Source organism: Balaenoptera borealis (assembly GCF_965194805.1).
Source record: "Balaenoptera borealis genome assembly, chromosome: X".
NCBI classification, from domain to species: Eukaryota; Metazoa; Chordata; class Mammalia; order Artiodactyla; family Balaenopteridae; genus Balaenoptera; species Balaenoptera borealis.
The window spans coordinates 29825021-29838942 of NC_138881.1; the positions used below are offsets into that span (position 1 = coordinate 29825021).

The 13922-nt window shown below is 35.8% G+C and overlaps 1 protein-coding gene, 1 long non-coding RNA gene and 1 pseudogene across 8 annotated transcripts in view; 2 read left to right on the plus strand and 1 right to left on the minus strand.

Annotated features, from left to right (window-relative positions):
* The window catches only part of DMD (dystrophin), a 2485149-nt gene that overhangs the window by 2191177 nt on the left and 280050 nt on the right, over positions 1-13922 (minus strand). The window lies entirely within an intron of this gene.
* The window catches only part of LOC309621188, a 1076444-nt gene that overhangs the window by 347587 nt on the left and 714935 nt on the right, over positions 1-13922 (plus strand). The window lies entirely within an intron of this gene.
* Positions 6193-7542, plus strand: LOC309620197 (THO complex subunit 7 homolog pseudogene; annotated as a pseudogene). The gene has a single exon. The product of its transcript is annotated as a THO complex subunit 7 homolog pseudogene (transcript).

Here is a 13922-nt window from a genome sequence, read left to right on the forward strand (position 1 = left end):
TGAATACGCCATAAAGAGCAGCGGCTTATAACATTCAGTGAACCACTGTTTCTGAAAGTCCCGCTATCCAGACATTGTTCTGAAGGCTAAGACTTTAATAGCCTCAGTAGCACAATGCTCCCCTACACTGCCTTCCTACATGCCCCTTTGCCACTCCCCAAACTCCTACCCTCTTCTCTGCCCAACCTTGACATTTTCCAAGTGAGAGTCACATTCCAAGGTCTCAAACATGTACCTCTTCTGATATTTGGAAATGTCTTGAGGTTTTAAATTAAATAATTTTTCTGGAGTCAATTATGAAGAGTTCTATTTTAAATGAAATAAAACTGGATTTTAAAAAAAAACAGGAATTAAACTCTAATATTTTGAGGCAAACAGAGTCCTTGTTTATAGAATCCTTTTAAAATATTTCTACATGTTGCTCCTTAAAGGAAAAGGTCAGTATTTCTTGCAGGAAAATTTACAACGATCTGTTTACAGAAGTAGATATTCAAGGCTCTTACCAACTGTGCATCTTCAAAAGTTCCAATTTGGAAATGCTTTTCCTGCTATTTTTTTCATTATGTCCTTTCTATAAATGGTGAGTATACTTATAGAAATTAGTCATAACTATTCCATTAAAGTCTCTGTCTTTCCTTAGTACTGGGAAAAGGTTCACGATATGTGAATTTTGGAAATTCTAATACTTTATTAGATGCTACAAGACTATTACATGTAACTTAGTCTCACAGCAGGGATATCCATACAGTGTGCTATTTGTGAGCAGGACGTCAGCCAGTGCAGACTAATATTAGCTTAAAAGAACTGAGATGTCTCTGATATAAACAAACGCTTGGAACGACACAGTCAATAAACATTTTATAGACAAGAAGAGAAATCTAATGACATTCATTTGGCCTTTGAAGAAGATGCATTTTGGGCATTTTTCATTTTATAAAGGAGAACTGAATCCAAACGCTGTTCATAAGGGAACACTAAAGCTGTAAAAGTACATAAGAGAGCCAAGTCAGACTTTTTAATATTTATATGTTCTTTTACGGAAATTGTTCTGGTTCCTGCAGATGATTAATAATACCTGCTGTATTTGCATAATTCATGGCTTTAAATAATTAACAGGATTATAATTATATTCATAATTCTTTATCAATTGAAGTTAATAACTTTGGTCTGCTATAATGTGTTATGTTATTGAACTAAAATCTGTACTTCAAAACAATGATTCTAGTTAATATTAGCAACACATATTACATATCTAAACCTTTCTTTATATGCCCTAGTCAATTCCAATAAATGAATATACGGTTTAAATCTCTTAATATTCGATGAGAAGAATAAAGGCATTTTAAAATCTGGAAATCTGTCTGTATTTAAGTATAAATAATCATATCTATATCTCTATAGATCTATCTATATCTATCTATACATGATGTATAGAGATACATAGATGTACATTCATTTTTTGGCAAAGAGATGATACGCATTTTATTTCAGGACAAGTGACAGGAAACAGAACATAAGTTTTTATTCAAAAATAATAAGGATGTACAAAGTACAAAAGTTTATTAAAAATCTACCAGTAGGTAGATCACTCTGGCCTTTTGTGAAAAGGCATATTTACCTCAAGACTTGATCAATTTGTTAAAAAGGAATATTTTTTTTATTATGCATGTATGGAATGACTAAATAATTATAGTAAAAATCCAAATAATATAGAACTACACAGGAATCCTTCAACTTCCACCCCCGCCATTTCTACTCCCACCAACAATAAAGTTTGGTAGTATTTAGTGTTATGTTCTGTTTTATTCATTCATTAGCTATAATGGCCTTGTCCATGACTGGAATTTAAAAGTAAAATATGCTTTAAATTTAGAGAAAAATATAATGAAAATTAACATGTGTGTTCCTGAGCAAAACAAAGCTAAAAGTAAGGCATTTTTTGTACTCAAAAGATATAGGAGTTAAAATAAAACAACAGTGAAAATCAGTCTCCTTTCAAATAGCTTATATTAGAAAACATCTTGGATTTTCTTGGAAACGTGAATACTATTAAGAAGATATTTTCAAAAGAAAAATAATTTACTCTGTATAAGCTGTATTTAAAAATGGAGCCTATTTTAGCTGCCTAATGGTTTTGTAATATTTTTGTTGAAGTGACTTCATAAGTACAAAAGTCTTAACTGCTTATTACAAAAGACTAAATATTTTATATCAACGTACAATATTTAAAAAACATGACCTGCCAAAACCACAACAGTCCAGTAGATGGTAGATAATCTGAGTCAACTTAACTCTCTTATCAAGAGATTCTGCCTACCTCTCTAATGAGTAGTGATGTTGAGCAGCCTTTCATGTGTTTGTTGGCAATCTGTATATCTTCTTTGGAGAAATGTCTATTTAGGTCTTCTGCCCATTTTTGGATTGGGTTTTTGGTTTTTTTTTATTGAGCTGCATGAGCTGCTTGTATATTTTGGAGATTAATCTCTTGTCAGTTGGTTCGTTTGCAAATATTTCCTCCCACTTTGAGTGACGGTTGTCTTTCCGTCTTGTTTACGGTTTCCTTTGCTGTGCAAAAGCTTTGAAGTTTCATTAGGTACCATTTACTACAATCAGGTATCACCTCACATTGGTCAGAATGGCCATCATCAAAACATCTACAAAAATAAATGCTGGAGAAGGTGTGGAGAAGAGGAAACCCTCTTGCACTGTTGGTGGGAATGTAAATTGATACAGCCACTATGGAGAACAGTATGGAGGTTCCTTAAAAAACTAAAAATAGAACTACCATATGACCCAGCAATCCCACTACTGGGAATATACCCTGAGAAAACCATAATTCAAAAAGAGTCATGTACCACAATGTTCATTGCAGCTCTATTTACAATAGCCAGGACATGGAAGCAACCTAAGTGTCCATCGACAGATGAATGGATAAAGAAGATGTGGCACATATATACAATGGAATATTACTCAGCCATAAAAAGAAATGAAATTGAGTTATTTGTAATGAGGTGGATGGACCTAGAGTCTGTCATACAGAGTGAAGTAAGTCAGAAAGAGAAAAACAAATACTGTATGCTAACACATGTATATGGAATCTAAAAAAAAAAAAATGGTTCTGAAGAACCTAGGGGCAGGACAGGAATAAAGACACAGACGTAGAGAATGGACTTGAGGACACGGGGAGGGGGAAGGGTAAGCTGGGACGAAGTGAGAGAGTGGCATGGACATATATACACTACCAAATGTAAAACAGATAGCTAGTGGGAAGCAGCTGCATAGGACAGGGAGATCAGCTCGGTGCTTTGTGACCACCTAGAGGGGTGGGCTAGGGAGGGTGGGAGGGAGACGCAAGAGGGAGGGGATGTGGGGATATATGTATACATATAGCTGATTCACTTTGTTATACAGCAGAAACTAATACAACATTGTAAATCAATTGTACTCCAATAAAGATGTTAAAAAAAAAAGATTCTGCCTAACAAGTTACCAATATTATGTTCTGAAAAAACATATAAAGTCTATAATAATATTGAACCAGTGATTAAATAAGTATTTTCCTTCTTCGCAGAGAAGCTTCTTTAAAATTGGATTACAACGCAGAGAATATCACCTAAATTATTCATTTTAATTAAGTCATTTCCCGATTTTTTTCTTAGCAGACACAGTGAATTAAGAAATTACCCATGTACTTTCTTCCTAAGTATGCTCTAATTCTATAAAAATGGATTATTGTTTCATTCTCTGCCTCCAAATTGGTAAACCACAAAAAGTCAAATCTAAAATAAAGATAACAAGTCTAGGTTTATTAGTTTAATTTAGATAATACTTTAATTCAACGATCTCAAAATGTTCTAAAAACATTCTAATGTATTTATCACCGTAATATTGACAAATCTGGCATGGGGTTTGGAGAGACTGATGGTAACGAAAGGGGCTTCTATGCTGCTTCAGGCACTAGAAAAAAAGTGAAATAAAGTGAAAACATAAAGTGAAAAGAATTTTGAAGAGTGGCAGACAGATGAATGAAAGAAGCTCTGTTGCTCAAAATTCTGCAAGGGTCACATAGACTTTGTATAAACCTTTATAATTTTATAAATGTACATATATATACAAATTTATATATACTTACACATTTAACACATATATCTATATATACACTTAGTATTATTAATGCATACATATATGCATATGTAGACACATAGTTTCATATATACATACATATATACTTAATAGAAACATACATATTATATATATATAAATATATATATATAAAGAGAGAGATTGATTGATTACTTTCTGTTCCCCCACAGATATTCCTGGGAAGGTTGTAGTCACAGTAATAAAAGAGGGTCATATAAAATGAGAGGTTGGTAAATTGGAGAAAGCTTTGGAAATAATATATTTTAATTATATAAATATCATCATACTGAAATAGCAAACAGAATGATTGCATGTCTGGCTGTTAAACCGAATACTGTACTGAAATTACATATGAGTATTTGAGACAGAATTTTTTATCTTTTTGCGTGTGTGTTCACAGTTTTGTGAATTGCACAGGGAATTTCTTCAAAGCATTTTTTGGGAAGAGATAGATGGTTCTGCAATTTATCAATGCCATTAGCTACTGGGCACCCACTCCTATGCATAGGACTCTGTTTTAGACATGGACGTATAAAAGACAAAGATATAGAAGGATAAAAACACACAAAAAAAGACATTTGCAATGTGCCAAATTGTGCAGGGAATTGGAGGTCAGGAGTTTTATCGTTCTTGTGGCTAGCATAATAAAAACAGAAAGAAGATAATAAGAATGAGATACAAGACAGATGGCTAAGAAAAATAATCAACAGGAAAACAAAGAAAATCAGTAAGGAAAAAGGCCCTTGAGGATGAGAAATAAGAAGATGAGAAGATGAGATGAAAAAGAACAAATTTTTCCAGTAAAAGAAGGATTTATTCTTCACAGAACCTATGTGACATTTATTTGAGAAACACAGAATTGTGTCACTTCAGCTTCATGACACTCCTGGTACTGGACTAAAAAATAAAAGTATAAATAATGTATACTTGGGGGTTTTACTAATGCGTAACTTCACTAACTTCTTAGAAACCCAAATACTGCTAAATATTGAACCTGGGAAACTTGGATGTCACTGTGGATTTTCAGTACTGTTGGAACTGGAGACCCTACAGTGGGCAAGTGGCTTGGGAGGAAGGATGACGACCGTATAACTGTCAATTCTTGTTATTCGCAGTATTTATGTTCTATAAAGTCACTGCAAACACCGAAGTAGTGAATATCCGAGGGGAAATACAACGTTAGGTTCCTACAAGCCGCTGGTCACAACATTTTTTTGAATCGATCAATACATAATCTTATTTTACCTGTGTTTCTGTTTACAGACGCCTTCTTTAATGTACAGCTGATTCATTAACACTGAATTCCCAGCCAACAGCATTATACCCCATGACTGAACAAAGCTTATCTAACACATCTATTTTTCCTGTAAGCCACATCACAGCCTTCCTGTGCTTAGGAAGACTAGACAGCAGTTCACCACCATGCTGGGAGGCTATTTTAAACAACAAAATCAACAGAAAAATGTGACAAAAGTGGCACAGAACAGTCCATGTAAAGGACACATTTACAGTATGAGAGCTGACACAAGGAGGCAGCGTCCCCTTGTTTGACCCCAGCTGGGAATATTTAACTTGGTGACTAAAACTTTTTGCTACCCTGTGCATATCTGTGAATGATGGTGAAGGTTCCATGTGTATTGAAATCGGGTGTACAAATATATTTCAACAAATAAAAAAATTGAAAAATATGGAATTCGTAAATAATGGAATTGTCTATATAAGCTTTCAGTGTACTACTTGACTGGACCCATTTCATAAAACGCTATACTGTTTTTAGTTGCAAATGCTTTTCATCCCTTTTAGTTATGGTATTTGCATAGAAAACTAAATTATAGGGCTTCGCCCCACACGCGCCGGCCGCGGCCGCCCCCGGGGAGTTCGGGGAGCGCGCGGAGCGCAGGTCCCGCGGCGGCGGCGGCGGCGGCGGCGGCGGCGGCGGCGGCGGCGGCGGCGGCGGCGGCGGCGGCGGCGGCGGCGGCGGCGGCGGCGGCGGCGGCGGCGGCGGCGGCGGCGGCGGGGCTCAGGCGGCGGAGCGGCCGGCCGCGGGCGCCGCCGCCTCCTCCTCCATAGCTGTTTACCCGGCTGCATTGTGGGAGTTTGACCTCCGCCACCGCCAACCGCCGCCTCAGCTTGCGCTGCCGCCGCCGCCCACGCCATGGGGCCCGTGACTGACGACGAAGTCATACGGAAGCGTCTCCTAATTGATGGAGATGGCGCTGGAGATGATCGGAGAATTAATCTACTAGTGAGACGTTTCATTAAATGGTGCAACTCTGGATCCCAGGAAGAGGGATACAGCCAGTACCAACGTATGCTGAGCACACTGTACCAATGTGAATTTTCAATGGGCAAAACTTCGCTGATGTATGATATGAATCTCAGAGAAGTGGAAAATTATTAAAAAATTTACAAAGAAATAGAATGTAGCATTGCTGGAGCACATGAAAAAATTGCTGAGTGCAAAAAGCAAATTCTTCAAACAAAACGAATACGAAAAAATCGCGAAGAATACGATGCACTGGCAAAAGTGATCCAGCGTCATCCAGACAGGCATGAGACATTAAAGGAACTAGAGGCTCTGGGAAAAGAACTAGAGCATCTTTCACATATTAAAGAAAGTGTTGAAGATAAGCTAGAATTGAGAAGGAAACAGTTTCATGTTCTTCATAGTACCATCCATGAACTTCAGCAAACACTGGAAAATGATGAAAAGCTCTCAGAAGTAGAAGAAGCTCAAGAAACAAGCATGGAAACTGATCCTAAACCATAGACCAACTAATCACTCACCATTCCCAAGAATACTGAAGTAGCAACATGATCTTAGTGTGTTCAGAATTTGTTGTGCTCTTGAGACATTTAAAGTTTTGGCAGTGAACTACGTTGCTTTTAAATTTTAATGCACAGTTCATTCATATTTCTTCACACAAAGGGAGATGACTTCATTATATATTTGTTTTTATTGAAATGCCTTTTTTATACTTAAAAGATAGGAAGCAACATCCAAAAATGTTTAATAAAATATTTTCAAGCTAGATATGTTAGTGCTCATTGGTATTCTAGGTAGTTTTTAACTGTTAACATTGATTTGCTCACAAAATAAGTGGAAGATAGTGAGAAGGTGGCATTTCTAGGATGTACCTGAGAAAATTAGTCAATTTCTGGAAATCGTTACCACTTTTGAAAATTAAGTCCATGAATAGGCTCTCAGGAGGGCTGTGAACTTATGAAATTATATACAAAATGTTTGTGGTGTATGCTTATTGTGGGAGAGGTTCCATGATATTAAGAATCACTGATAACAGAGGTAATTACAAGATGCAAAGTAAATCAATATGCATTACTTTCTAGATCTCTGTCCTTAATACTTCAGCAATGTGGTTGTTAAATGTTTTGTTGAAATGTTTTCTCTCTATCGTTTTGTTCTGTAGGAGTCATTTTCAAGAGTCTTGCAAAAAGGATTTCATGGGCTTCCCTGGTGGCGCCCGTGGTTGAGAGTCTGCCTGCCGATGCAGTGCACACGGGTTCGAGCCCTGGTCTGGGAGGATCCCACATGCAGCCCGTGAGCCACAACTACTGAGCCTGCGCGTCTGGAGCCTGTGCTCCGCAACAGGAGAGGCCGCGATAGTGGGAGGCCCGCGCACCGCGATGAAGAGTGGCCCCTGCTTGCCACAACTAGAGAAAGCCCTCGCGCAGAAACGAAGACCCAGCACAGCCAAAAATAAATAAATAAATAAAAATTAAAAAAAAAAAAGAAATGTAAATTACTTGCCCAACATTGGTAATACAGATTTTAATTAAAACTAAAATGCCTTAAAAAAAAAAAAAAGGATTTCATGATCTTTTTAAAAAATTAAAAAAAAAAAACTAAATTATAGACTTAACATATATTGTTGACTTTCTCTAATTACCCTCTGAGTGATCTGAGCAGAGATCAACTGCTGGGCCAGATTGTATCCTGAGTGTAATATCCAGGCTTTGCTAAGCACTATGGTTCAGAAACACTGTTAGTTAAGGTGTACAGCAATTTTAATCAAAAGATTTAAGAACTGCTCAATCTACCAAGTAACTAGCATAAGAAAAAGAGTGCAAGATAATTCCAAGAGACTTCTTATTACCAACTGAAGAACTATGTTATTAATTCAGTCACATAGAGAACTACTTAAAACTTCAGTGTCTTCTTGTTAAGCAAAGTAGATATAAGAAAAATGCAAAGGAATGTAATAAATGCAGCAAATACAAAGCTGAATTTCTAAAACATGGAGCTTGCAAATAGACTGTAGGTGCAATTTACTTGGAAATAGGTATGAAATCCAAATTTTAATAGCAACTGTCACTTTGTATACCAAAACATGTTCATCAATGAAATGAAAAACCTAGGTATCCATCTGCCTTGATGATGTTTACCATGAATTTCATAATCGCAAGTCAAACCCAATGTATTCTACTCAGAAATTTGTGAGCTGTCACTGGAGCAAGATAAATCTGAACATGGTGTGTTATATACGTGTGTGCATGTAAGTGTGTGTACTTGGGTGTCTGAGTGCGTGTTGCCTTGAAGGTAAGATGTGTAAGTAATAAGATAGGCATTTTAAAAGTTTGCTGTAAATTACCCAAAGATATACATATGTATATAAACACACATGTCAAATATACATACATTATATATTTTCATATATATACAATACTTCTATTCTATTGTATTATTTTTATATTTTTTTACGTAACAAATTATTAGGAACTTAGTGGCTTCCCTATAGTTCTGAAGGTCAGAAATCTGACACTGGGCTAAAAGCACGGTGTCACCAGGGTTGTGTTCATTCTGGAGGCTCTAGAAGAGAATCCATTTCCTTGCCTTTTCCGGTTTCTAAAGGCTGCCTGCCTTCTCTTGGCTTATGGTCCCTTTTCTCCATCTTCAAAGCCAGCAGCATAGCGTCTCCCAAACTATATCATATCACTCTGTCGCTCTGCTCTTCATTCTCACCTATCCTTCTCTAATTCTTTTAGGAATCTTTGTTATTTTATTGGCCCCATCCAGATAATCCAGGATAATCTCTCCATTTCAAAGTCCTTAACTTAATCATATCTATAAAGTCCTCTTTGCTATTATGCAGTAAAATATTCAATCAGCAGGCATGGGCTGTTCAAATTCTGCACATTCCAAAGAAACTTCTGGCTCTTGACTGATTTCTGGGAGATAACCTCTAAGCCCTGGGAATATCCTAACTGACATATTTATCTTTGTCTACCTCAGGCCTTGGGCCACAGTATAATTTATGCTAACAATGTGATTTAAAGTGTGATCCTTGGGTAATACTGGATCCATTTTACTTCTGGAGAGGCTGGAGACTTAGGAACTAAGATAAGCCATAAGACTGCTCCATACCTACATTACCAACCCCAATAAACCCTGGAAACCAAGATTTGGGTAAACTCCTGTTGGCACTACTTTGTGTTGGTTGTCCCACATCATTGCTGGGAAAGTTAAATATTGTGCATGTGACTCCACTGGGAGCTGGCACCTGGTCTCTCCTGGAGTCCGTCTTATACAACTTTTGCCTTTGTTAATTTTAATATTTATCCTTTTGCCTTAATAAACTGTAACTAGTTTAACAACTTTTATGAATTCTGTGAGCCCTCCTAGCACATCACTGAACCTGAGGGTGGTCCTGAGGACCCTCAACTACATATTAACAGGTTCCTGGGATTAGAACATGGACATCTTTGGGTGGCCATTATTATGCCTACCACACTACATAAACAAATGACTATATTGTACAAACTTCCTCCATTTCTCTGACTTTAAGAGTAGCTTTAGAAATATTATCAAGAGTTTGGAAAAGTATGTTCCTTTATTGAGTCATGATTAAGTTTTCCCTAGAGATATTTACCAATCACTTTATAATGTGCTAACTTCTGCAAACTACTCTTTCCTATATAGAGAATGAAAATAAAAAGCAAAATTAAAAGCAAAAACAATGTCATGCTATTTTCATGTTAGTTATCCAAAAACAACTACGTTATCAACTTTTGCCTCCAGTAAACTATAAGAAAAGTACTCAACTTTCATCTATGAGGACAAGACGTAACCAAGGGAATGAGAAAGCTCAATTAACCACCAGAGACTGCAAAACACCTGCTTGGAAAACCAAATCCCAACCACCCCCCCCCCACATCAATATCTTTAAAGGCAAGAGTATTAACGTAAACTTTAACTAAAAATGATGACATGTCCCTGCTGAGATGTGTGTCTGTCTATCAATCCATCTATCTGAAACTCTAAAGGAGAAATCATCCAAGTACAAATACTTCTCCAAGAGGAACATTTGCATTTATATAAATCAGATCAAACCTAAAAATTATTATTTCTTTTACTTTCTGAAAAGAGAAAGTATTGCATAAGGTTTATTACACTGTACCTGACTCCAAAGGCAAAACTTAATGCTGAAGAAAGATGATTTATCAGCTTTGTCCTGTAGCTGTGATTTCATGCTTAAAGTTATCATTGTTTGAAACTTTTCAGGAGATGAAAGACACACAGTAATCACTGGATGAGAATATTTGGGAATAGATGACAAGGAAAGAAGGGAGCAAAACCTTGAAACAATAACCATCACTCCTGGCAGTGTCACTGATAAGCCAAAAGGGTCCAGTAAAATATATCCTGTGTGAACTATACAGACTACAGAAAACCAACCCCAAATGGTACATAACTTGAGGATGGTAAGAAAACTAACTCACTCTCTCTCTCTCACCATAATAACTATTTTAGACAAGAAACCCAGTATGATATCAATGGAAACAATAACACACTTTCATTATACAGTCTTCAACTGAATGTATCTACTCTTGCACAACTTCAGACAAGTCAGAAGTGTGCAAAGCAGACTGATAAGACACTCTAAGTACATGGCATTTTAGGCTTTCTTTGTGAGTTTCAACAGTGACATTCCTTTTTTATTCGGGTGGGATGGTCTCAAAGATAGTCATCTAACCAAATAAAATGTCAGTTGCTACAAAAATCAAAGCTACACACCTATGTTCACATGCACACACTTGCATACACACATACACAACCTTGTAAAAGGGGGGGGGGAACCCTAATATTGGGCTATTTAAACACTGGGCTACTTTCATAGAAATACATCTATGAAAGACCAGTAAGCGTCCATGGAAATTTCAAAATATTTTAAAAATTCAAATGAGTTCTGTCTTGAGATGCAAACCAGTTTCCATTCATGGTTTTTCTCATTTATATGTCCTCTGGCATCCTTCACATTCTCAGAAAAATAAAATATTCTCACATTTAGAAACCTGGCCATGGTACTGTAGTGATGCTTTTTCAGGAAATTTCTTATATGTTCCTAAGCTTTTAACTATTCACTCTTAGATAAATAAGATATTAATGTAAAAAAAAATAAGAGTAGCTTAAAATCATACCTAAGGCACAAATACCTATCCTTTTTTCCGATGAATAAAAGTCCCGTTGCTTTTTCATTCAGCTTAGCATGACTTGCTTTTGACTACACACTTGCATTGTCCAATGGTTTTAACAGTAATCTCAACAAAGCTCCTTTTAGCAATCATGGAAAAAATAACTAATGCATATGTTTTGAAAATTTTCTTCTTTCTACAAATGGTGCTGAACCTCACTATTAAAAATAAATATCGATACTGATTTGAAGAGGTTAAGAGCTCTAATTGCTCTTAAAGTAGTTATACTGCTCCTTTACCAGAATCCACAATCTAAAAGACTGGCCAAAGGAAGTCTTTAGATTTTAATCATTAAGTGTATATTATCATAGATAAAATTCTTTCACAGTGCAAATACTGTAATATTTTTCTAAAACATAAACTAAGAATTTCATTCTTATTTTACTTCAACTCTTACGTTTTAGAAAATAGTTTTTTAAAAATTTGTTTAAATTTCTTTTTATTGAGGTAACATTGGTTTATAACATTGTAAGTTTCATGTGCACAATGTTATAAAAATAGCAGTGTCTTAAGATAACTTTCCTGTATAGTAATATTTCTGTCAAATATGGCCTGGTAAACTAGTAATTCCCTTGATTCAGATTCCTAGATACTCTAACAGCTTACATCTACAATTTAAGATATGTGCTATTTAACTATACTATAAATGGATGATTAAAGTAGAAACAGTTTTTACTTCTCAAGTTAAAAATTATATTTTATATCAATCCCCCTCTTCCATTAGCCTGTCAGTTGAAATGCATACTAAGTAGCATTTGCAAAATTAATCATCATGTTGTCCAGGCAGACATAGCGCTTAATAGAGTCCACTGTCTCAGTAGGAAAGGAGTCTGCCTTATTTTAGTCAAATTTATTTGATTTAGAGTTAGGTAAATTTGATTAAATATAGAAAAATTTATATCCACAGTTAACTCTCTAGTTGTCTATTTCTTTACAGTCCAGTCCATTACTAACAGTATAAAGATCACATGGGATTAATAGGGCTGCTACAGAAAAGAACTTTTTCCCTTTTCTGATTTCAGTAGGGAAGCATATACATTTTATATTATAAAAGCATCATCTATTTTCCAAAACTTTCATTTCATTTCACATATCTTGGTCTTAATGTGCTGATTAAGTAGAATGATATGGTGCCAGTGCAGTACCTCTCGCTTCATTTACTCAGCACTTTAATAGTGGAGCTATTAGTTAGAAATTACCATTTTTAGGTCAAAATGGTCCAATACCAGCCATTTAATATGGTTCAACCAATAAGTTTATGTTAGATATATAGATTATGTATATATTAAGGAATGGATGAATGAATTGACTGGTGTACATATGACTGGATGAATTGAGGAAAACTGTATCCAGAGAAGTAAAGTTCTCTACACACAACTGTTCTGCTCAAACAACTATTTTATTTTGGTCTTTATTTCTGCATTTTTTGATTATATGATTTAAAATTTAAAAGTTCAAAAGTTTTAGAAATAGTGTTAGAAACTTTAAAAATAGATACTTACACATCTACTTCCCCAGTCTTAATGATTACATTCCCTTGAGAATTAGAGAACTGACCTTATTCTCTTCCAAAATCTAAGAAGTCTCCCCATAACACTTTCATGTTATCCACAGAACACTTCTAATATGTTTTCCCAGTTTGACTTACAGTGTGTTATTCAGTGACCGTTATTTCACAGTGAGGAATATCAAAAAGACTCAATATCAATGCACCCATAATCAGAAAAAGGAAGGCAAGTATTAATGAACAGAGTCATTAGCATAATGTATATAGGAATATGACACAAAACTCCATTAATTGAGTTGAGTTGAATCCCCCTCCCTACACACGCACACACACAGAGGATGTGTCTGAAAATGCAGAGAGAGGCAGCAAAAAAAAAATCCAGGTCATCTGCACCTTGTTCTGAACTCTCATAATATTTATCTGCCATTCTTTTTTAGCACTTACCACATTCTACCTGCTATTATAGTTATCCACTACGAGGAATCATCATCATTATCACCTTCATCATCATCATCTCTACTATCATCATCATAGACAGAACAGATTGAATCATAGGGAGGACAAATATTGTAAGAAAATGGGACCTGTACTCAGATAAGAAAACTTTTAACTTTTTCCCTCTATCAAAACTGGACAAGTTTACTTCAATGGGCAGATACGTTCAGAATAGTTTCTTTCATCCTTTCAATTTTCCCAGCTAATTACATCATAATACTCCCATTAAGGAGAGGATATAGCATTGCTTGGAGTCAGTTATAGGCCCTCCATGAACAATAATCTA